The sequence below is a fragment of the Callithrix jacchus genome, chromosome 13 (assembly GCF_049354715.1).
Source record: "Callithrix jacchus isolate 240 chromosome 13, calJac240_pri, whole genome shotgun sequence".
Taxonomy (NCBI): domain Eukaryota; kingdom Metazoa; phylum Chordata; class Mammalia; order Primates; family Cebidae; genus Callithrix; species Callithrix jacchus.
The window spans coordinates 48,729,893-48,752,224 of record NC_133514.1 but is presented as its reverse complement, the minus strand read 5'-3'; the positions used below and the strand labels follow the sequence as shown (position 1 = coordinate 48,752,224).

The 22,332-nt window shown below is 41.2% G+C and overlaps 2 protein-coding genes across 12 annotated transcripts in view; one reads left to right on the top strand and one right to left on the bottom strand.

Moving 5' to 3' along the window:
* MIMS1 (mitochondrial inner membrane scaffold 1) overlaps positions 1–19,376 on the bottom strand; it is a 59,593-nt gene extending 40,217 nt beyond the window's left edge. For 2 of the 8 annotated variants that reach the window (XM_078347674.1, XM_008979437.4), the window contains exons 1-3: positions 19,142–19,376; positions 13,789–13,861; positions 12,798–12,929 (exon numbers count right to left, since the gene is read on the bottom strand). The gene's annotated coding sequence lies outside the window, so the exon portion shown is untranslated. The remainder of the gene's footprint in view (positions 1–12,797; positions 12,930–13,788; positions 13,862–19,141) is intronic. The other 6 variants (XM_035270482.3, XM_035270480.3, XM_078347676.1 and 3 more) reach the window with 3 other exon arrangements.
* Positions 19,377–19,510: 134 nt separating this feature from the next.
* Positions 19,511–22,332, top strand: part of RNMT (RNA guanine-7 methyltransferase) — a 39,655-nt gene continuing 36,833 nt past the window's right edge. For 2 of the 4 annotated variants that reach the window (XM_008979435.5, XM_017963836.4), the window contains exon 1: positions 19,511–19,547. The gene's annotated coding sequence lies outside the window, so the exon portion shown is untranslated. Of the gene's footprint in view, positions 19,689–22,332 lie in introns of all 4 variants that reach the window. The other 2 variants (XM_035270477.3, XM_035270478.3) reach the window with 2 other exon arrangements.

Genomic DNA, 22,332 nt, shown 5'->3' with positions numbered 1-22,332 from the left:
CTGTGCATTGGGGGGAAAAAAGAAAAGGCTAACTGAACTACAGTGGTCAGCTGAAGGCTGCAGGATACCTTTGAAAGAAAAGCTTAAGAGCACTGGAGAAGATGGAAAGTCATTCTAGGTTAAAGTGGAAATGCTACTTGAAAAGGCATAGAGTGTCAATATGTAAAGATGGGCCTTTTCAGGGTAATAAGAAATGAGGCTAGAATTGTAGAGTATTTTTTAATTCCTAAGGAGTAACTGAAGTTTTGAGCAGGGGAGTGAGATAATGAAAGCAGGAGTAAAGAAAAGTTAATATACAGCAAGAAGGATAAAATGAACTCAGTTGCTTCTGAAACTATATTTTACTTCAGAGACAAATTTGCTCCAAACAATTAACTAACTGTTCAGTCTTCATTGACCTTGGAATTTGAACACAGGACTCAGCTGAGAACTAAACAGCATGAACTTAATTTAGATCCTGGGTTATTGCTTTCTTTATTACATGTAATTTTGCATTCTTTACCATTAGCTTATGCATACAACATTAAAGAGTCACCAAAAATGAGAGTCTGAACATCTGGATAAGAAACAGTTCGACATTTGAGCTACAGAGAGAAGTTTCAACAGAAAGCCGAGGTGAGTTCTTGGATGAAGTGCTTCCTTATAGCTTCTGGGGACTAATCTGAAGTCATCTAAATTTATTAAGAAAGCCATGATCTGAGGTGCAGTATTCTGAGGATTGGAGCTCTTGTTGAATCCGCGGAGAGAGACCCAATCGAAAAGTCAGCATCTACGCAGATGACAAGCGGATAAATCCACAAAGATGGGAAGAAACCAGCGAAAAAAGGAGGAAAACACCCGAAACCAGAACACCTTGCCTCCTAGAAAGGACCAAAACTCCTCACCAGCAAGGGAACAAAGCTGGACGGAGAATGACTGTGACAAAATGACGGAATTAGACTTCAGAAGGTGGATAATGAGAAACTTTTGTGAGCTAAAAGAACATGTATTAAATCAATGCAAAGAAAATAAGGAACTTGAAAAAAGATATGGGGAAATGATAACAAGAATGGATAACTTAGAGAGGAATATGAATGAATTAAAGGAGCTGAAAAACACAATACGAGAACTTCGCGAAGCATGCACAAGTTTCAATAGCCAAATTGACCAAGCAGAAGAAAGAATATCTGAAGTCGAAGATCAACTAAATGAAATAAAACGAGAAACCAAGATTAGAGAAAAAAGCGCAAAAAGGAATGAACAAAGTCTCCAAGAAATGTGGGACTATGTGAAAAGACCTAACCTACGTTTGATAGGTGTACCAGAAGAAGACGAAGAGAATGAATCCAAGCTGGAAAATACTCTTCAGGACATCATCCAGAAAAATTTCCCCCACCTAGCAAGACAGGCCAACACTCAAATGCAGGAAATACAGAGAACACCACAAAGATATTCCCCAAGAAGAGCAACCCCAAGGCACATAATAGTCAGATTCAACAAGGTTGAAATAAAGGAGAAAATACTAAGGGCAGCCAGAGAGAAAGGTTGGGTCACCCACAAAGGGAAGCCCATCAGACTCACAGCAGATCTCTCAGCAGAAACACTACAAGCCAGAAGAGAGTGGGGGCCAATATTCCATATTCTTAAAAAAAAGAACTTTCAACCCAGAATTTCATATCCAGCTAAACTGAGCTTCAGAAGTGAAGGAAAAATAAAATCCTTTGCAAACAAGCAAGTACTCAGAGATTTTGTCACCACCAGGCCTGCTTTACAAGAGCTCCTAAAAGAGGCACTACACATAGAAAGGAACAGAAAGGAACAACCAGTACCAGCCATTCCAAAATCACACTAAATGCTAAAGAGCATCAACATAATGAAGAATCTACAACAACTAACAGGCAAAACAGCCACTCATCAAAATGGCAGTATCACATTCACACATAACAATATTAACCCTAAATGTAAATGGACTAAATGTACCAATCAAAAGACACAGACTGACAAATTGGATAAAACTCCAAAACCCATCAGTGTGCTGTATCCAGGAAACCCATCTCACAGGCAAGGACACACAAAGGCTCAAAATAAAGGGATGGAGGAAGATTTACCAAGCAAATGGGGAGCAAAAAAAAGCAGGAGTTGCAATTCTCATCTCTGATAAAATAGACTTTAAAGCAACAAAGATCAAAAGAGACAAAGAAGGCCATTACATAATGGTAAAAGGATCGATACAACAAGAAGAGCTAATGATCCTGAACATATATGGACCCAATGCAGGAGCACCCAGATACATAAGGCAAGTTCTTAATAACTTACAAAGAGACTTAGACTCCCACAGAATAATAGTGGGAGACTTTAACACTCCACTGTCAATATTAGACAGATCAACCAGACAGAAAATCAACAAGGATATCCAGGGCTTGAACTCAGACCTGGAGCAAGAAAACCTGATAGACATTTACAGAACTCTGCACCCCAAATCCACAGAATACACATTCTTCTCAGTACCACATCACACCTACTCTAAAATTGACCACATAATTGAAAGTAAAGTACTGCTCAACAAATGCAAAACAACTGAAATCATAACAAACAGCCTCTCAGACCATAGTGCAATCAAGTTAGAACTCAGAATACAGAAACCAACCCAGAATCGCACAGCTTCATGGAAACTGAACAACTGGCTCTTGAATGTTGACTGGGTAAACATTGATGAAGACAGAAATAAAGAAGACAGAAATGAGAATGAAGACACAACATGCCAGAACCTCTGGGACACATTTAAAGCAGTCTCTAGAGGAAAGTATATAGCAATAAGTGCCCATATGAGGAGAATGGAGAGATCCAAAATTGACACCCTATCGTCAAAATTGAAAGAGCTAGAGGAGCAAGATCAAAAAAACTCAAAACCCAGCAGAAGACAAGACATAACTAAGATCAGAGCTGAACTGAAGGAGATTGAGACATGAAAAACCCTTCAAAAAATCAATAAATCCAAGAGCTGGTTTTTTAGAAGATCAACAAAATAGACAGACCACTAGTCAGATTGATTAAAAAGAAAAGAGAGAACAACCAAATAGATGCAATAAAAAATGATAAAGGGGAAATCACCACAGATTCCACAGAAATTCAAACCATCATCAGAGAATATTACAAACAACTCTATGCACATAAACTAGTAAACCTGGAAGAAATGGATAAATTCTTGGACTCCTGTGACCTCCCAAGCCTAAACCAGGAGGAAGCTGAAACTATGAATAGACCAATAACAAGGGCAGAAGTCGAGGCAGCAATTAAGAGCCTACCACTCAAAAAAAGCCCAGGTCCAGACGGGTTCACAGCCGAATTCTACCAGACACACAAAGAGGAGCTGGTACCATTCCTTCTAAAACTATACCAAATAATCCAAAAAGAGGGAATCCTTCCCAAATCATTTTACGAGACCAACATCATTCTGATACCAAGACCCGGCAGAGACCCAACAAGAAAAGAAAACTTCAGGCCAATATCCATGATGAACATACATGCAAAAATCTTCAATAAAATATTGGCAAGCCGATTGCAACAGCAAATCAAAAAACTTATTCATCACGATCAAGTAGGATTCATCCCGGGGATGCAAGGCTGGTTCAACATACGCAAGTCTATAAATGTAATTCACCACATAAACAGAACCCAAAACAAAAACCACATGATTATCTCAATTGACGCAGAGAAGGCATTTGACAAAATTCAACAGCCCTTTATGCTAAAAACCCTCAATAAACTTGGTATCGATGGAACGTATCTCAAAGTAATAAAAGCTATTTATGACAAACCAACAGCCAATATCATACTGAATGGGCAAAAACTGGAAGCATTCCCTTTGAAATCTGGCACTAGACAAGGATGCCCTCTTTCACCACTCCTATTCAATATAGTACTGGAAGTTCTAGCCACAGCAATCAGGCAAGAAAAAGGAATAAAGGGTATTCAAATAGGAAAGGTGGAAGCCAAATTGTCTCTATTTGCAGACGACATGATAGTATACCTAGAAGACCCCATCGCCTCAGCCCAAAAACTCCTGAAACTGATAAGCAACTTCAGCAAAGTCTCAGGATATAAAATCAATGTGCAAAAATCACAAGTATTCGTCTACATCAATAACAGACTTAAAGAAAGCCAAATCAAGAACGAACTGCCATTCACAATTGCTACAAAAAGAATAAAATACCTTGGAATACAACTCACAAGGAACGTAAGGGACCTCTTCAAGGAGAACTACAAACCACTCCTCAACGAAATCAGAGAGGACACAAACAGATGAAGAAACATTCCACGTTCATGGTTAGGAAGAATTAATATCGTGAAAATGGCTATACTGCCCAAAGTAATTTACAGAATCAATGCTATTCCCATCAAGCTACCATTGACTTTCTTCACAGAACTGGAAAAAACCACCATGAACTTCATATGGAACCCAAAGAGAGCCCGCATAGCCAAGTCAATTCTAAGAAAAAAGAACACAGCGGGGGGCATCACACTACTGGATTTCAAACTATACTACAAGGCTACAGTAATCAAAACAGCATGGTACTGGTACCAAAACAGAGATACAGACCAATGGAACAAAACAGAGGCACCGGAGGCAACACAACATATCTACAACTATACAATCTTTGATAAACCTGACAAAAACAAGCAATGGGGAAAGGATTCCCTGTTTAACAAATGGTGTTGGGAAAACTGGCTAGCCATGTGCAGAAAGCAGAAACTGGACCCCTTCCTGACACCTCACACTAAAATTAACTCCAGAAGGATTAAAGACTTAAACATAAGGCCTGGCACGATAAAAACCCTAGAAGGAAATCTAGGCAAAACTATCCAGGACATAGGAGTAGGCAAGGACTTCATGAACAAAACACCAAAAGCATTGGCAACAAAAGCCAAAATAGACAAATGGGACCTAATGAAACTCCACAGCTTCTGCACGGCAAAAGAAACAGTCACTAGAGTGGATCGGCAACCAACAGAATGGGAAAAAATGTTTGCAGTTTACCCATCTGACAAAGGGCTCATATCCAGAATTTACAAAGAACTCAAACAGATTTATAGGAAAAAAACAAACAAGCCCATTCAAAAGTGGGCAAAGGATATGAACAGATACTTTACGAAAGAAGACATATATGAGGCCAACAATCATATGAAAAAATGCTCATCGTCACTGGTCATCAGAGAGATGCAAATCAAAACCACATTGAGATACCATCTCACGCCAGTTAGAATGGCGATCATTAAAAAATCTGGAGACAACAGATGCTGGAGAGGATGTGGAGAAAAAGGAACACTTTTACACTGTTGGTGGGAGTGTAAATTAGTTCAACCATTGTGGAAGACGGTGTGGCGATTCCTCAAGGCCTTAGAAATAGAAATTCCATTTGACCCAGCAATCCCATTACTGGGTATATATCCAAAAAGACTATAAATCGTTCTACTATAAGGACACATGTACATGAACGTTCATTGCAGCACTGTTTACAATAGCAAAGACCTGGAATCAACCCAAATGCCCATTGATAATAGACTGGATTGGAAAAATGTGGCACATATACACCATGGAATATTATGCAGCAATCAGAAATGATGAGTTTGAGTCGTTTGTAGGGACATGGATGAATCTGGAGAACATCATCCTCAGCAAACTGACACAAGAACAGAAACTGAAACACCGCATATTCTCACTCATAGGCGGGTGATGAAAAATGAGAACACATGGACACAGAAAGGGGAGTACTAAACACCGGGGTCTATTGGGGGGAAAAGGGGAGGGCCAGTGGGAGGGGGAGGTGGGGAGGGATAGCCTGGGGAGAAATACCAAATGTGGGTGAAGGGGAAAAGGAAAGTAAAGCACACTGCCATGTGTGTACCTACGCAACTGTCTTGCATGCTCTGCTCATGTACCCCAAAACCTAAAATCCAATAAAAAATTAAAAAAAAAAAACAAAATCAAAAAACAAAAAATGAAACAGTTCATCATCTTGGGGGATATAATACCCCGTAACTGACTTAGTCATTCTCTTACTCTTAGAAACTTAGATTGTCCAGAGTTTTAATGTACTATAAAGAGTATCCTCATACATAACATTTTTGTCTATATTTTAAGTTCTTCGAGAAATTCCTAGTAGTATTACTAGGTTACTGGAGACATAATATATTGGTTATTAAAGATATGTGTGTGTATATATGTATACATGTATATTGGAGATATAACATACTGGCTATTTGTTATACACCCACACATGTATATATATATGTATACATATATATACACACACACACACACAGACATACAACTCCAATAACCAATATATTCTATCTCCAATAATCTAGTAATACTCCTAGGAATTTCTTGTACATGTATATATATATACATGTATATAGATACACACACATCTCCAATAAACTAGTAACATATATATAAAACCTCATACATATAAATATATATTTTTTAATATTTATTTTTATTTTTTTAGATAGCGTCTTGCTATTTTGCCCAAGCTGGAGTACAGTGGCTATTCACAGATATGATCCCCCTACTGATCAGATGAAAGTTTTGACCTGCTCACTTTCTGGATTGGGCTAGTTCACCTCTCTTTAGGTACTCTGGTGGTCCTCTGCTCCAGGGAGGTCACCATATTGATACCAAACTTCATGCAGACACCTGATCAGCAGTGCATACTACAGCCCAGAACTCCTGGGCTCAAGCGATCCTCCCGCTTCCACACTAGCTGAGACTACGGGGGTGCGTAACTATTTTTAAGGTACTTAATACAACAATTCTTTACCCCTAAATCTGGTTGGATAGATACAGCCTCAAAATAGTGGAGACAGGTTATATCAAGCTTATCCACGGTTGCACTAATACACAGTCGTCTATATTCCATGAAAAGTTTTGCCTACTCTACTACAATGACAAACTGGGCAGTCACTTTCATTGTACAGTGAGAATCATTATCATGGGTATGCTACCTCCACATAAAGTTGTTCTCATTACATTTTCCATATTCTGGACTTCAAGGTGTCATCAAGTTTCATAGAGTTACTACATAACAAAAATAATTTGTACATTCTTAATGGAAAAAAAGAATATTTTATAAAACAGCTCTGATATTTTTGAGTCCTAAATGGTATCAAACATTATATTCAATCACCTCAATATAAATAAATTCCTGTTTCCCATTTTGGCTAAATTTCAGATCCTATAATCCCCAACATAAGATGAAAACCTCGTAAAGTAGGTGCTATCCTTGTTTCTACTGTGGCTCAATGCTTACACAAAAACTTTACTTGAAACAATTTAGTGCAGTTCTATTCAACAGATCTTTCTGAAATGATAAAAATGTTCTATATCTGTGCTGTTCAACAAGGTAGCCACTACATACAGTTGCCTACACAATACCGGAAATGTAACTAGTGTGACTTAAGCACTAATTTTTAGTTCCAATTTTAGTATATGTGCTGCTGAAGCAAGCATGAGTACTAATTTTTCAACTTTATTTTAATCACTTTAAGTTACAAAAGTAACAAGTGGCTGACGGCTACTGTATTGGACATGGCTTCATAGTATACAGAAATACTTCCACTGTAAAATTTTCTATAGTTACAAAAAAAACCCTACAATAGATAAAACAGTTAATTAAATTACTGGTTAGACAAGGTAAGGGAAAGTGTTGGCTGCCTACTAAGCAACCACTCCCCTGTTCTCTCATCAGAGGCCCTGTTCTGCTCAGGTAGCTGTCTACCCACCCCTCAGCTTCAATGATGGATCCTGATAAAAGAATAGGGCTCATAGCATTGTGTGGCTGGCTGACTGTTGGTCCAGGGGTGGGCATGTGACTCATGGGAGTCCAAGAATTTTGAGGAGAACTTATATTTTATGGTTTGGGGACCTAATTCTCTCTTCTAAACTGGGGGTGAGAAAGGAACACAGCATACAGATTCTGGGGGTTCTAGCAGCCATGCTGCAACCTTGAATGAAGTGACATGATTTGGCTCTGTGTCCCCACTCAAATATCATTGCAAATTGTAATCCCTACATGTTGAGCAAGGGACCTGGTGGGAGCAACTGGATCGGGGGGTGGTTTCCCTCTTGCTTATCTTGTGACAGGGAATTCTCAAGAAGATCTGATGGTTTTTAAAATGGCAGTTTCCCCTGCGCCCTCTCGCCGCCTCCTGCTGCCTTGTGAAGAAAGTGCCCGCTTCCCCTTTGCCTTCCACTGTAAGTTTCCTGAGGCCTCTCTAGCCATGCCAAACTGTGACTCATTAACTCCCTTTTGTTTATAAATTACCCTGTCTCAGGTAGTATTTTTATAGCAGTGTGAGAATGAGCTAACACAGGGAGCCAGCCTGTGTTAGGACAAAGCTGATTTAAGAGTCTAATTGACTCAGAGTTCAGCATGGCTAGGGGAGGCCCCAGGAAACTTCAATCATGGCAGAAGGCAAAGGGAAAGCAAGGCACCTCTTCACAAGGTAGCAGGAAGTGCTTAGTGAAAGGGGAAAGAGCTCCTTATAAAACATCAGAGCTCATGAGAACTCACTACCATGAGATCAGCACAGGAGAAACTGCCCCCATAATTCAATTACCTCCACCTGGTCTCTCCCTTGACACATGGGGATTATGAGGATTATAATTCAGGATGAGATTTGGGTGGGGACACAAAGCCTAACCATATCACCTAGTTACCCTCCAAAGGCTCCACATCCTAATACCATCACACTGGGGATTAGGGCTTCAAGACAGGAATTTTGGGAGGGACAAACATTCAGTCCACAAAAGTAAGTCTATCATTCATAATTACTCTCTGCATATACCCCCAAATCTAGGCTGCTCTGTCTTTATCACATTAGTTTGGCTGAACCCTAATTGTGTCAAATCCAATCTGACACCTGTGTGTAAGCTGGATAAGAAAATAAACCATGCCGACTGATCTCAACTTAAACTCATACCTACTAACTTCCCTACTCCATTTACTTCCAACTCTCTTATTGCACACCTTATCTCTTTTCAAAGGTCCAATGCCTTCTTCTTATAAGAACTAATACTTGTCAATCACATACAATGTGTCTGTGTCAATGCACAACTGTAGTAAACTAAGCCAGACAATAATGAGATCTTTCCAGCCCTTACTCCACTCTTTCATTCCCAACCCAACACCCAATTAGAATCCCAACATATCACTCCAATGGCAAGAAAATCACTCATCAGAACCAAAAGAAAAGGAACTAAAGCTTTTATTCCCATGAAAAGCTTTTGTATATTTACAAGACTCCAGTCACTAGAAAACAAAACCATATACAGTCATGTGCCCCATAATGACATTTCCATCAATGACACACTGCATATATGGTGACAGTCCCATAAGATTATAATACCATATTTTTCTATATGTTTTCTATGTTTGGATACACAAGTACTTACCACTGTGCTACAACTGCTACACTATTCAGTACAATTACATGCCATATACGTTTGTAGCCTGGGACAACAGGCTATACCATATAGCTTAGGTGTGTAGGAGGCTCTACTATCTAGGTTTGTGTAAATACACTCTGTGATGTTCACACAATGATAACACTGCCTAATGATGCATTTCTCAGAATGCATCCCCATTGTTAAGCCACACATGACTATTCCTGTCCTGGAGCCTGGCTTGTCAGATCAGCACTCTTCCTCCCTTCTGGGTGCTTAAAAGAGCAGAAGGAGGTTTCAATGGAGATTTTCTTCTCCCGTTAAAGCCTGAAACCAAAAATCCCAAAGCAATTAAAAATTGAACTTGCATTTAGTTGAAATCTAGGCAATCAGAAAGCACCTTAATTTTGAAAAGAGGGAGAAAAAAAAGTAATGTCATAGATTTCTTTGTTAAATAAGCACAATAATGTACAGGCATGCCACAATGTCAATGCAGAAATAGTCTTGGGACACAACCCAAGGTGAACCCTAGTGAGCTACATCATTGTAGAATCTTCTCCCCTTGAGTGTGGGTGGAACCTGTCACTTACTTCTAAGCACTAAACAGTAGAAAAGATAGAAAGGACTCCATCTCAGCAGACTGGAGAAAGAGTCTCCCTCCTGCTGGCCTCGAGGAAACAGAGCGCCATATAATGAACTGCCTATGGACAGGGACGCATACAGGGAACAGCCTCTAGTTCCTGAGGGAGGCCACCAGTCAACAGGAACAAGATGGCACCCTCACTCATGTAGGCCAAAAGATGAACTCTGCCTACAACCGGAATGAGTTTGCAAAAAGATTCTTCCATAGTTGAATCTCCAGATGAGATTGTAGCCTGACTGACACTTTGAGATGCTAAGCAGCAAACCAGCTAAGATGTGCCCATATTCCTGACCCAGAAAAGCTGAGATAATAAACCTGTGTTAAGCTGCTAAATTTGGGGGTAATCTGTTACACAGCAATGGAAAACACAAGCCTACTCTCCTTTGGAAATCTTCCCAACCATGGCATGAGTCAGGATTATTTTCATCTTCTCAAAGTCTTTGTTACAGGGACTACAAAAATGGCAGGCTATACAGACCCTGAGTACAACTGTATAAAAGGGCAACCTTAGGTTTAGTCACAGTTGTCTAGACTTGAAAGAAAACTGAGAGGCCCCTTAGTACCATCCTTTATGTTTACAGATAAGGAATGCAAGGACATGTAATAGTTCATAACTTGTTCCTGGATTACTGGGGGGAAAAAAGAGATGTGTGTGGGGGAGGGAGAGAGAGAGAGAAAAGAACTGCTAGACTAATGGATTTCCCACATCTCCACAAATTGCTCATGTGTATAAATTGTCTTTTCCCTGAAAATAAAGGATTGAGAGCCTACCTATAAATTTCATTTCTATCTCCTACACTGAAAAATCAGGTTTAACACAAATTTATTGTTACTAACTAAAGCATGCTCAGCAATAGGAATTTACTTGATAAAGAAAATAATGCCTATGTTTGTTAAATCAAAAAAGGACATATGAGAAATTATACATATATTTTATACCAAGTAAACTGCAATAGCATCTGTTTCACCTTGGCTTTGGTGAAAAATACTCGTAACCTTCTCTGTGGGGTTAACTAGTTTTGTCAGTGTTTACTGTTATCAAATATATTTCAGAAAATGTGATTTGATCATCAGAGTACCAGAAGCCATGTTGTAATAAAGAGAGCACTTGTATTCTGGGTCCAATTTTAAAATATGTCTTTTTAAAATCTTGCATTTACAGTGATGAATATGGCAAGAAAAATAAAAACTTGCATTTAGAACTTGAAATAGGTCTGCTTTATTTTACATGGTGTGCCATACAAATAAACCTTTTCTTAACATTATAGATGACATTCATTTGGCAAACACTACATTGCAAGCCCATCACTGTTTATCTAATTCTTCTAATTTTAACAAATGACTCAAATTACTTAGCAGCTCAAACTATAACAAGAATTTCAGTATTTCGAATAGCAAGGAAGAGTTACTATAATCCATGCTTAGGTTAAAAAATCAAGGACTCCAAATAAAATACTATTTTAATTCAATTTATCAAGTCCAATAAGTTACAAAGGCAATGTAGAAGAAGTAGGTAAAAATGGGGAAGCCCTAATTTTGAAGTCTGCCTTGAAAATAATTTTTGGTTATCAATGAGACTTTCCAAAAGGATTCATCTTGCCATTGGCATCACAAAATCTGAACCACCCACCTCCTCTTTCTCCGGGAGTACCCCTTCCTAATCTCTGATGCTTCTTCCCTCACCTCCATTCTTTGTCCACTGCTGCACATGCTTAAAGCCCAGCTACCCTTTCACCCACAGAAGTTGTAGACCACTGCTACCATGGTTAATTCTCAGAAGTAATAAACTCAGAACTTGAAAGCACATAATGCCTACAAGACTGTTCACTATTTCAAACTTCTGCTCTGGTTTACATGAATTCAAAAAAATCACTCTATTTTTTCTGCTGTACCAAGACAAAAAAATTCTACAATCACACTTAAAGACATGGACTAATGACTTCACATGACACTGTATTAGCAGTTTCAGTTGTATTAAGAGAAGCTAAAAATGAGCAGGTTCTGGGCTAAGCACTGTATCATCTCATTTATTCTACAAAATCACTCCGTGAGAAAATTAAAACACAAATTTTGGTCATTTACTCAAGGATGACACAGTTAGGAAATATAACATAACCAGGATTTGAACACATGCCATCAGCTTCTGCTCTTAACTGCTGAAATACTCCAGTCATTTTTTTAGTCAGTTGCATGACTTGGTGGCCCATGGTTAAGTGTACAGTTTCTACTAAGCCCAGTAGCAAGCCCAAAAGCTGTTTCTTAATACAAGAGCGGTTACCTGCAAAGGTTGGAAAAGCTTTGCTCCAAAATCCTAAGGATCTACACTATATAATTTTCTCCTATAGGGCCTGCCAAAGGTTTCATATAGCATTTCAATCTGCCTCTGACATTTCAAGCACCATAAGCTCTGCTGGGTCATATGGCCTGAGTGGCAGAGCAATTTGCACAACAGCCTGGATCTGTTGCAGAGTTGCCTTTTGTTCTGGGATCCACTCAAAAGTAGCAGCATTTCAAGTCACTCAGTAAACAAGCTGAAATAGCACACCCAAATGAGTAATTTGTCACTTCCAAAATCCAAAGAGGACCACTAGATCTTGCTTCTCTCTTTTTGTTGTAGGTGGTAACATGCCCTACACCACACCAGTGGACCCCTGGACATTTCACTGAGGTGGAAGGCCCTAAATATTTGTTGGAATTATTTCCCACTCTGACACACAAATGTCTTACCAGTAAGTCTAGAGTAGTTGTTCCTTCTTGCCCACCAGGTCCAATCAGCATAATGTCATCAATGTGATGGGCCACTATGATGTCCTGTGGAAGGGAAGGGCGATCGGGGTCTCTATTTGTTTGCTGCAGCTGCTGTAATAGAGAACCACAAACTGAAGAGCTTACGCAACAGAAATGTACTGTCTCCAGCTCTGGGATTAGAAGTCCAAGATCAAGGTGTCAGGTTGGTTCCTTCAGGGGCAGTGAGGAAGAATTTCATGCCTCCTCGCTTGCTCCTGATGGTTTACTGAAAATGTTTGACATTTCTCGGTGTTCCTCTACTTCAATTTCACATGGCATTCTCCCTGTGTGAATATCTGTGTTCAAATTTCTCCTTTTTTAAGAACACCAGTCGTGCTGGATTAGGGGCCCAGCCTACTCCAGTATGACCTCATCTTATCTAATTACATTTGTAACTACCCTATTCCCAAATAAGGTCATATCCTGAGGTACTGAGGGTTAGGATTCCAATATATGAGTTTCTAGAAGACATAATTCAACTCATAACAAGATCCCTATGATCTAAATTACAACACAGAGTTGGAGAGTTGATATCCCCAAGGTAGGACAGTGAAGGTGTATTTCTGGCTTTGTCAGTTGAAAGAACACTGCCTGACCAGGCATGGTGGCTCACACCTGTAATCCCAGCACTTTGGGAGGCTGAGGCTGGCAGATCATGAGGCTAAGGGTTTAAGACCAGCCTGACCAACATGGTGAAACCCCATCTCTACTAAAAATAGAAAAATTAGCTGGGTGTGGTGGTGTACGCCTGTAATCCCAGCTACTCAGGAGGCTGAGGCAGGAGAATTGCTTGAACCTGGGAGGCGGAGGTTGCAGTGAGATCGCGCCACTGCACTCCAGCCTAGGTGACAGAGTGATACTCTGTCTCAAAAAAAAAGAAAAGAAAAGAAAGGAAAAGTGCTTTTGGTGATCTTTACTAATAGATACTTACTAAGAAAAACATTTAGCAGATCAAAACTGCATGCCAGCTACTGGGGATAGGTTCTCAAGCAATGAAATGACATCTGGAACAAAAGCTGCAATTAGTCACACTCAGTTAAGTTTATGATAATTCACTGTCATGTTCCAAGATCAATTTGTTTTCTGCACAGGCCAAATGGGAGAGTTGAATGGGAATATGTCAAGAATCACCATCCCTGCATCCTTAAGTGCACTAATCTCTGCAATTCCTCCGGAAATGTGGTATTGATTTTGGCTTACTATTATTCCAGGAAGAGGCAGCTCTAGTGGCTTCTACTTGGCCTTTCCTACCGCAATAGCCCTCACTCCACAGGTCAGGAACCAGTGCAGGGATTCTGCCAGTTGTTGAGTATGTCTATACCAGTTATTCATTCTGGAACTGGGGAAGTAACCACAAGATGAATGTGGGGACCCACTGTGAGGAGGACCTGGGTTAAACTTCCATTGACCACCTAACCTCAACAAGCCCCTACTGACACTTTGAGTGTCCTGGAATTAGTGTCAGTTCAGAGATAAGTGTTCAGTAATCCATGAGAAATCCGATTATTTCTTTTTCTCCAATGCACACTTACCCTGATAAACCATAGGTCCTTTTGGGAAAAGTTGGGGAAAAAAATTAACAGTATAAATTCTTGGCAGTACAATGGGGTCTTTCCTCAAAAGGATCCAGCCTCCCCTCATTCAAGGAGTTCTAGGACTGTAAAATGACTCAAATCTTGGAATTGATTGAGGGACCATAACTCTTTCTTTTGGTAATTCAAGTAAGGCTTCCATTCACTTGACCTGTAACTCTTCTGCTTATACAGATTACTTCAGAATTCAGTAGACTGCCCATCAAATTCTCTTCTACAGACCCATGACTACCTACCCAATGCTGTACGACTCTTGAGTCAGACTGTTCAGACTGTTGCTTTGACTCCACTGTACCCCATGATGGCAACACGCCCACTTAGTCTTTGGTATCACTGGTCCCTGCCATCCGGGATCCAACCATCCCTGCTGCAGTTAAGGACCCCAGTCAGTGGCAGCAGCTCATACTGCGATCTCAGATCTGCAGAGAAGAGCAATCCCAGAACTCTTCATGGACACCTGAGGAGAACCAGCAATGTCTTGCAAGGTAGCTACCTCAAGGGGAGGCTATTACAGGTTCACCAGGCAAAGCAGGGTTAACCTCCTCAAAAGTGAAAGAATTGCTTCTACTGGCAAAAAAAAAAAAAAAAAATTTATGAGTTCAACATCCCCAGCTTCATCAGGATGTTCCCATATGGCCCTATTCCAAATCTGAGGATCCCATTCTTTCCCAATCAATGCCCTCATTTTAACAGCAGACCAAGGTGAGGAAGGGAATTCAGTTTGCACTGTAATTCAGCCACCTACAGGACGAGACTCTGGGTTTGGTTTTCACCAACCTCAGCTCTGCAACTACAGGAGATAATGGGTTTTAGGGTAGACACAGAAACTTTCAGGTCACTTTTTTGGAGCTTCAATTGGGAATCTGAAGCCCACCCTTCTTTTCTTTCTTTCTTTTGAGACAGTTTCACTCTATCATCCAGGTTGGAGTGAGCGCAGTGGTGTGATCTCAGCTCACTGCAACCTCCATCTCCTGGGTTCAAGTGATTCTCCTGCCTTAGTCTCCCCAGTAACTGGGATCATCCTTTTCTTTTCTCACTTCATCCAGCACAATTAAGAGCAACCAGCCAAGATTATACTCACTGATTTGATTTAAATGTTCTAAGGTACCAAATATCTGATTGCTCTGAATCTTGTTGTCTGTAAGCATGAGTGGGAGTTTCCAATAGTGATCTTGTGCATATCTCTATTACCATATCACACTATGGACTATCAGAGTCCTCTTTTCTACTGGGAATACTCATTATTGCCTTTAAATCTGATCATGTTAGAAAACCAATTCCAGAAACACTATAATCAATTCAGAAAACTCATCCTTAAGATTCTGCTCACTAGACCCAATCTCAGCACCCAAATTTGAATCAGTCAGGGCTCTCCAGATATACAGAACTGATAGGAAAAAAATATAGATGTAGATAAAAATAAAAATATCTACAACTACATGTAGACAGATACTGAGATATTGGTATTTTAAGGAACTGGCTCACACAATTGTGGAAGCTAGCAACTTCAAAATGTGTAGGGTAGATCTACAGACAGCAAACTCAGGCAGGGATTGATGCTGTAGCCTTGAGGAAAATACTGTCTTCTTCAGGACACCTCAGTTTTGGCTCTTTCAGCCTTCTATTGATTGAATGAGGCCCATCCACATTATTTAGGGTAATATTCTTTAGTTCAGGTCAACTGATTATAGATGTTAACCACATCTTCAGAATATTATCACAGCATCACGCAGATTAGATTTGATTAAATAGGTAAACTGACATAATAAAACTAATCATCACACACAGCACACTTCTGGATTTCTCAACAAAATCTTATTTTTAACTGAAAGAACAACCCTTTAAACAAGAATATTTTATTTGCTCCAGAAAGACAATGAAATTTCAGCAGGAATACTCTCCTAAGTGGAACAGAGGAAGTCCTTCCTCCAAAACTATTTAGAGAAACAAAGTTTCCATGAAACACCTCTCTTGCCTGCCTTCGCAACATATTATCTTAGGAAACTACAACATTGTATCTACATTTTCAAAACAATCTTTATGTTTCAAAAGTATTATCTTCAATTCTACAACAGAAATCACACTTTAAAATTATACCTCTAAGAGATGTGCTCTCACTTCTTACAAATGGATTGAAATAAATCCTGCATGTCCTTTCCTTGTGTTGGTGGAGCTCACCTTCCAGCAATATAATCCTTATCTAACTATTCTATCTCTGGACATGATAATCCAGGCATTAAGAAGTATCAAAACACTTTCTGGGACGGGGGAGGTGGCTCAAGCCTGTAATCCCAGCACTTTGGGAGGCCGAGGCAGTAGGATCCCAAGGTCAAGAGATCGAGACCATCCTGGTCAACATGGTGAAACCCTGTCTCTACTAAAAATACAAAAAAAAAAAAAAATTAGCTGGGCATGGTGGCGCATGCCTGTAATCCCAGCTACTCAGGAGGCTGAGGCAGGAGAATTGCCTGAACCCAGGAGGCGGAGGTTGCAGTGAGCCAAGATCGTGCCATTGCACTCCAGCCTGGGTAACAAGAGCAAAACTCCGTCTCAAAAAAAAAAAAAAAAAAAAAAAAAACACTTTCTGAAAATCTAGAATTTGCTAGACAATTTCCAGTTCTGAGTATGACCTTCTAGCCGGCACTGTTTCATTATTAGCAGAGTCTGGCCAATCAGCCAGACTGCCTGAATCCAAATCCTGATTCCACTACTTAAAATCTGCATCATCTTGGCCAAGTTACTTAACCCTCTTCTGTAAAACAAAACACTCATAAGAAGTAAGACCTGAGCGGTGGCTCATGCCTGTAATCCCAGCACTTTGGGAGGTGGGCAGATCACACGGTCAGGAGTTAGAGACCAGTTTGACCAACCTGGTGAAACCTGGTCTCTACTAAAAATACAAAAATTAGCCAGGCGTGGTGGTTTGCACCTGTATTCCCAGACACTCAGGAGACTGAGGAAGGAGAATTGCTTCAACCCCAGGGTTGACACACGCCAAGGAAGTGGAGGTTGCAGTGAGCTGAGACCACACCATTGCACTCCAGCCTGGGCAACAGAGCGACACTCCATCTCAAAAAAAGAAAAAAAAAAAAAGAAAGAAAGTATTAAACGAGTACAAATGAAGTACTAAGCTTGACACACATACAGAATACACAGAAGGTACTAAAGTATTAGCTACTATTATGTTAATGTCCAGAAAACCAGAGATTACTCAGGTAATAATAATGGGGAAAAAATAACACCAATGGTAACTTTTAAATTATTTTTATCTGGCTCATTTACTTCTTACACTAACTACTTTCAAGAAACCTTCCTCTATTCTCAACAGAATTTACATGACTTCTAGTGTTTTATAAAAACTGAAAATATAATATCTATATATCACATGCACAATCCCATGGCGTTTTCATAAACACGTAGTTAAGAGGCTTTTAATCTAATGACAACATGTTTTTAAAAGTCAAAATTACACTCATTTTCTGTAAAACTACAATAGCAATTATCTCAAGAAACTTAACCATCAGAACCAGGGAACCTAATTGCCTGGTTCTAACGCTCGAATATGTGTATAATGGATTCGATCTCTAATACCTACTCCTTTGCAGTTGTCAATATTCATGAAATGAGATTAACTCTCAACCTAGCTCATTTCATATAATAATAAACGCAAGCAGTCATCTGAAATTGATGGCTCATCCTTATTTGTGAAAAATGGGCCTCATTCTTGGTTCAAAGTTTGTAAGGGGTCAACAACCTCACATGGGCTAACGCCCACAATTTACAAGTGACCAGATTGGAAAGTACATGCTGCAAATGCTGACTTCCCCCAAGCCAGGTCTATTCATTAGTATACCTGTGACTACTGACAAGAAGGCAGGCTGGTAAAGCACATTGTCAAAGCTGTTTTAAAGGGATCAATTTTAGCAAAGAGTAATTCAAGACGGATTGTAAATCTGATCACTGTTTTACACCCTTAAGGTGGGGACGTGTTGAGACACGACATTAGTAAGTACACGCATCAATAATCTATCCACAGGTAGTTTTGGCCCTAATCTCAAGTTAAAAGTCCTCAACTATGAAGCTTTCGAGTTTCAGTACAGTAGGCACTTTCACTTCCCAGTAGAAATCTGAGGTGATGGCCAAAAAAAAAGTCTGTTGTCTCCCCTAAACCACACCATGTCAAAGTTCAGCCAAATGCACCGTTACGTATTTTTCAAAAACAGGTATAGATTGCCCCTTTTCTCAGAATCTAACAGGAATGGTCTCTTGTGGCTTCCCAAATACAGCGGTAAGGACCGATGTACCAGTCCCTCGTAAGAAATGACTAATTTTTAAAACCACTCCGACCCCGGGCACTTCAGGTCCCCCTTCAACTGGCTCCAGAGAAAAGGAAGAGAAGACGGTGAAGGGTTACAGCGGAGGAGGCTGAAAAACAGTCCCAAAGCAAGATTAGCCAGGACACAGGCTCCACCCGGATGGGCGGGAGTGACCTCTCTAGGCCGCCGCGGGCGGTGGGGTCGGCATTGAGGACCACCCTAGTCTGGCGGGCGGACACCGCCACAGCTCGAGGAGCGGCGCACGCGGAGCAATTGCCAGGTTAGCGCCGCGAGTCAGCTCTCCGACACACGCCCAGGTTGAAGGTGCCCTCTAGACCCCTCCCGCTGTCCCACAGAGGTCTGGGGCCCATGCTACCTCTTAGGACGCTGAGGCCGCCGCCGCCGCCGCTTCCCACTGCGCAAGCTAGAGAACAACAGCTCCTTGGATGCCACGGTGGTGTCACTCAGCAGAGCAACCCGGCAGAGCGTGGGTCCAGGCGCCGGAACCCGCGGGGCTCAGGCGGACTCTCGCCCCCTACCGCCCCCGGCCCCGCCACCGCGCCCACTAGCAACGTGCTCGCCACCACCCGCGCCCGCTCAGCGCAGCTTCTGCCTGCCGCGCGCGGCACGTCGGGACTCGTAGTTCCAGCGCGGAGGACGTGCGTCGGGGCACTCTAGCCAGAAAGGCGCCACGTGACGCTCGCACTCCCGGAGGTGACGTAACAAGACACGCGTGGCTCGAGCCGCCGTTTCCGCAAACAGAATCGCGTTTGGCTGTGCTGGTGAGTGTGGCCGCTGGAACGCCGGCCCTTCATTTCTTTGTGTTTACCCCTCCGCAGCCGTGGAGGAGGAGGAAGCGGCACTCACACTCCTGACATGGGGTCACTTCACTTTAGCCCTGTGCTTCAGTACCTGCCGCGTGGGTTTGTTTCCTTGTGCCCTCAGTCCCAAGCAAAATGGGAACTCTTTGGGGTGGTTGGGCGCTGTTGATCCTACAGACCAAGCGAGCCCGGGGTGGGAAAATAAGTCCGAAGAGCTGCTCCAGCTCGTGCCCAGGGCTGTGCTGGGGAAGGGTGGAGAGTCCACAGGTTTGTCTTGAGCTGCGCCTCGGAAACGTGAACTAGAGGTTGAGTAAGAGGCCGCGCGAATGACGGAGGGGGTGAACTTGGCTGGAGAAGTTCTTTATCGCCTCTGCGCGCTTCTCAGGCCCGGTACTAGAGGTTGAGTCAAGCGGGCGGGTCGGGGCTTAGGGCTTATCCTGCTTGAGCTTTATCCTGGTGGCCCTGGCGGCCTGCTCTGTCGTACCCTGAGGAACTGAAATGACGCAGGGACATAGCTTGCTTCGGCGGTGTGACTGTGGCACGTCGAAATGTCCATGTGGTTATTTATCGCATATCCATCGATGTCAGTCGACCACCTCTCAATGGTTTCTCCTCGAGGATTCTGAGGGATAGCTCTCTTCCCTTTGGAGTATTTTAATTATTTCACTTTGAGTTTGGTTTGGGTTTTTTCCCCCAGTTGTTAAATTGATACATAGCAGTTGCAGATATTTGGGGGATAGAGATGATACTTTGTTACATGCATACAATTTGTAATGACCAAATCAGGGCAATTAGGATATTTGTCATCTCAAACATTTATTTTTTTCTTTATGTTGGGAACATTCCATTTTTTCTTGTAGGTATTTTGAACTATACAATAAATTACTGTTAACTACGTCCACCTGACTGTGCTATCAGGCACTAGATGTTATTCCTTCTGGGGTTTTTGTACCCATTAACCAATTTATCTTCTTCATCTTCCTCTTCCTGCTACACTTCCCAGTCTGTGGTAATCACCAATCCCCTCTCTACTATCATCAGGTCCGCATTATTAGCTTCCACATAAGTGACAACATGGTATTGTCTTCATGTACCTGGCTTATTTCATTTAACGTAATGATCTCCAGTTCCATCCATGTCGTTGCAAATGACAGGATTTCATTCTTTTTAATGACTGATTAATATTCCATTGTGTATATATGCCACCTTTTCTTTATTAATTTGTTGATGGACACTTAGGTTGATTCCATATCTTGACTACTGTGAATAAACTTGAGACTGCAGATGTTTCTTAGATATACTGATTTCCCTTCTTTTGGATTTGTACCCAAATTTGCAAAACTATTCATCTCGCAGGGGATTAACAACCAGAATATAGAAGAAACTCATCTAAATAACAGTAGTTCTATTTATAGCTTTTTGAAGAACCTCCATACTTTTTCCAGTATGTAAATTAATGATTGTGCTAATTTACATTACCACTAACACTGTACAAGTGTTCCCCCTCTTCTGCATCCGCACCAGCATCCTTTTTTTTCCCTTTGTTTTTTTGAGAGAGAGTCTCTCTCTGTTGTCCAGGCTGGAGTGCAGTGGCTTGATCTGGGCTCACTACAAACTCCACCTCCCAGGTTCAAGCTATTCTCATGCCTCAGCCCCCTAAGTTGCTGGGATTACAAGCACAGACCACGACGCACAGCTAATTTTTGTATTTTTAGTAGAGATGGGGTTTCACCAGGTTGGTCAGGCTGGTTTCAAACTCCTGACCTCAATTGATCTGCCCATCTCAGCCTCCCGAATTGCTGGTATTATAGGCGTGAGACACTGTGCCCGTCTCAGCATCCATTTTTTAAAAATCTTTCTGATAAAAGTCATTTTAACTGAGATTAGATGGTATCACATTGTGGTTTTGACTTGCATTTCCCTGATATTAGTGCTTGTGAGCATTTTTTAAAATATATACCTGTTAGCTTTTTTTTTTTTTTTTGAGATGGAGTCTCAGTCTGTTGCCCAGGCTGGAGTGCAGTGGTGTGATCTCCACTCACTGCAACCTCTGCCTCCTGGTTTCGAGCAATTCTCCTTCCTCAGCCTCCTGAGTATCTGAGATTACAGGCATGTGCCACCACGCCTGGTTAACTTTTGTATTTTTAGTAGAGACGAGGTCTCACCATGTTGGTCAGGTTGGTCTCAAACTCCTGACCATGTGATCCACCTGCCTCAGCCTCCCAAAGTGCTGGGATTACAGGCATGAGCCACCATGCCTGGCCTGTATGTCATATCATTCAGATCTTTTTCCCATTTGTAGTAGGATTGTTTCTTTTTTTCTGCTATTGAGTTGAGTTTCTTCTGTATTCTGGTTGTGAATCCACTATCAGATGAATGGTTTTGCAGATATTTTCTCTCATACTGTAGATTATCTCTTCACTCTGTTGCTTCCTTCACTGTGCAGAAGTTTTTAGCTTGATATAATCCCATTTGTCAATTTTTGCTTTTGTTGCCTGTGCTTTTGAGGTCTTACCATGAAAATCTTCGCCCAGACCAGTGTCTTGAAGCATTTCCACACTGTTTTGCAAGTAGTTCATAGTTTTGGGTATTAAATTTAAGTTTGTAATTCATTTTGATTTGATTTTTTCATATGGTGAGAGATACTGGTCTGGATTTCCCAGCACCATTTCTTGAAGAGACTGTCTTTTCCCCATGTACGTTCTTGGCACCTTTGATGAAAATGAATTGGCTATAAACGTGATGC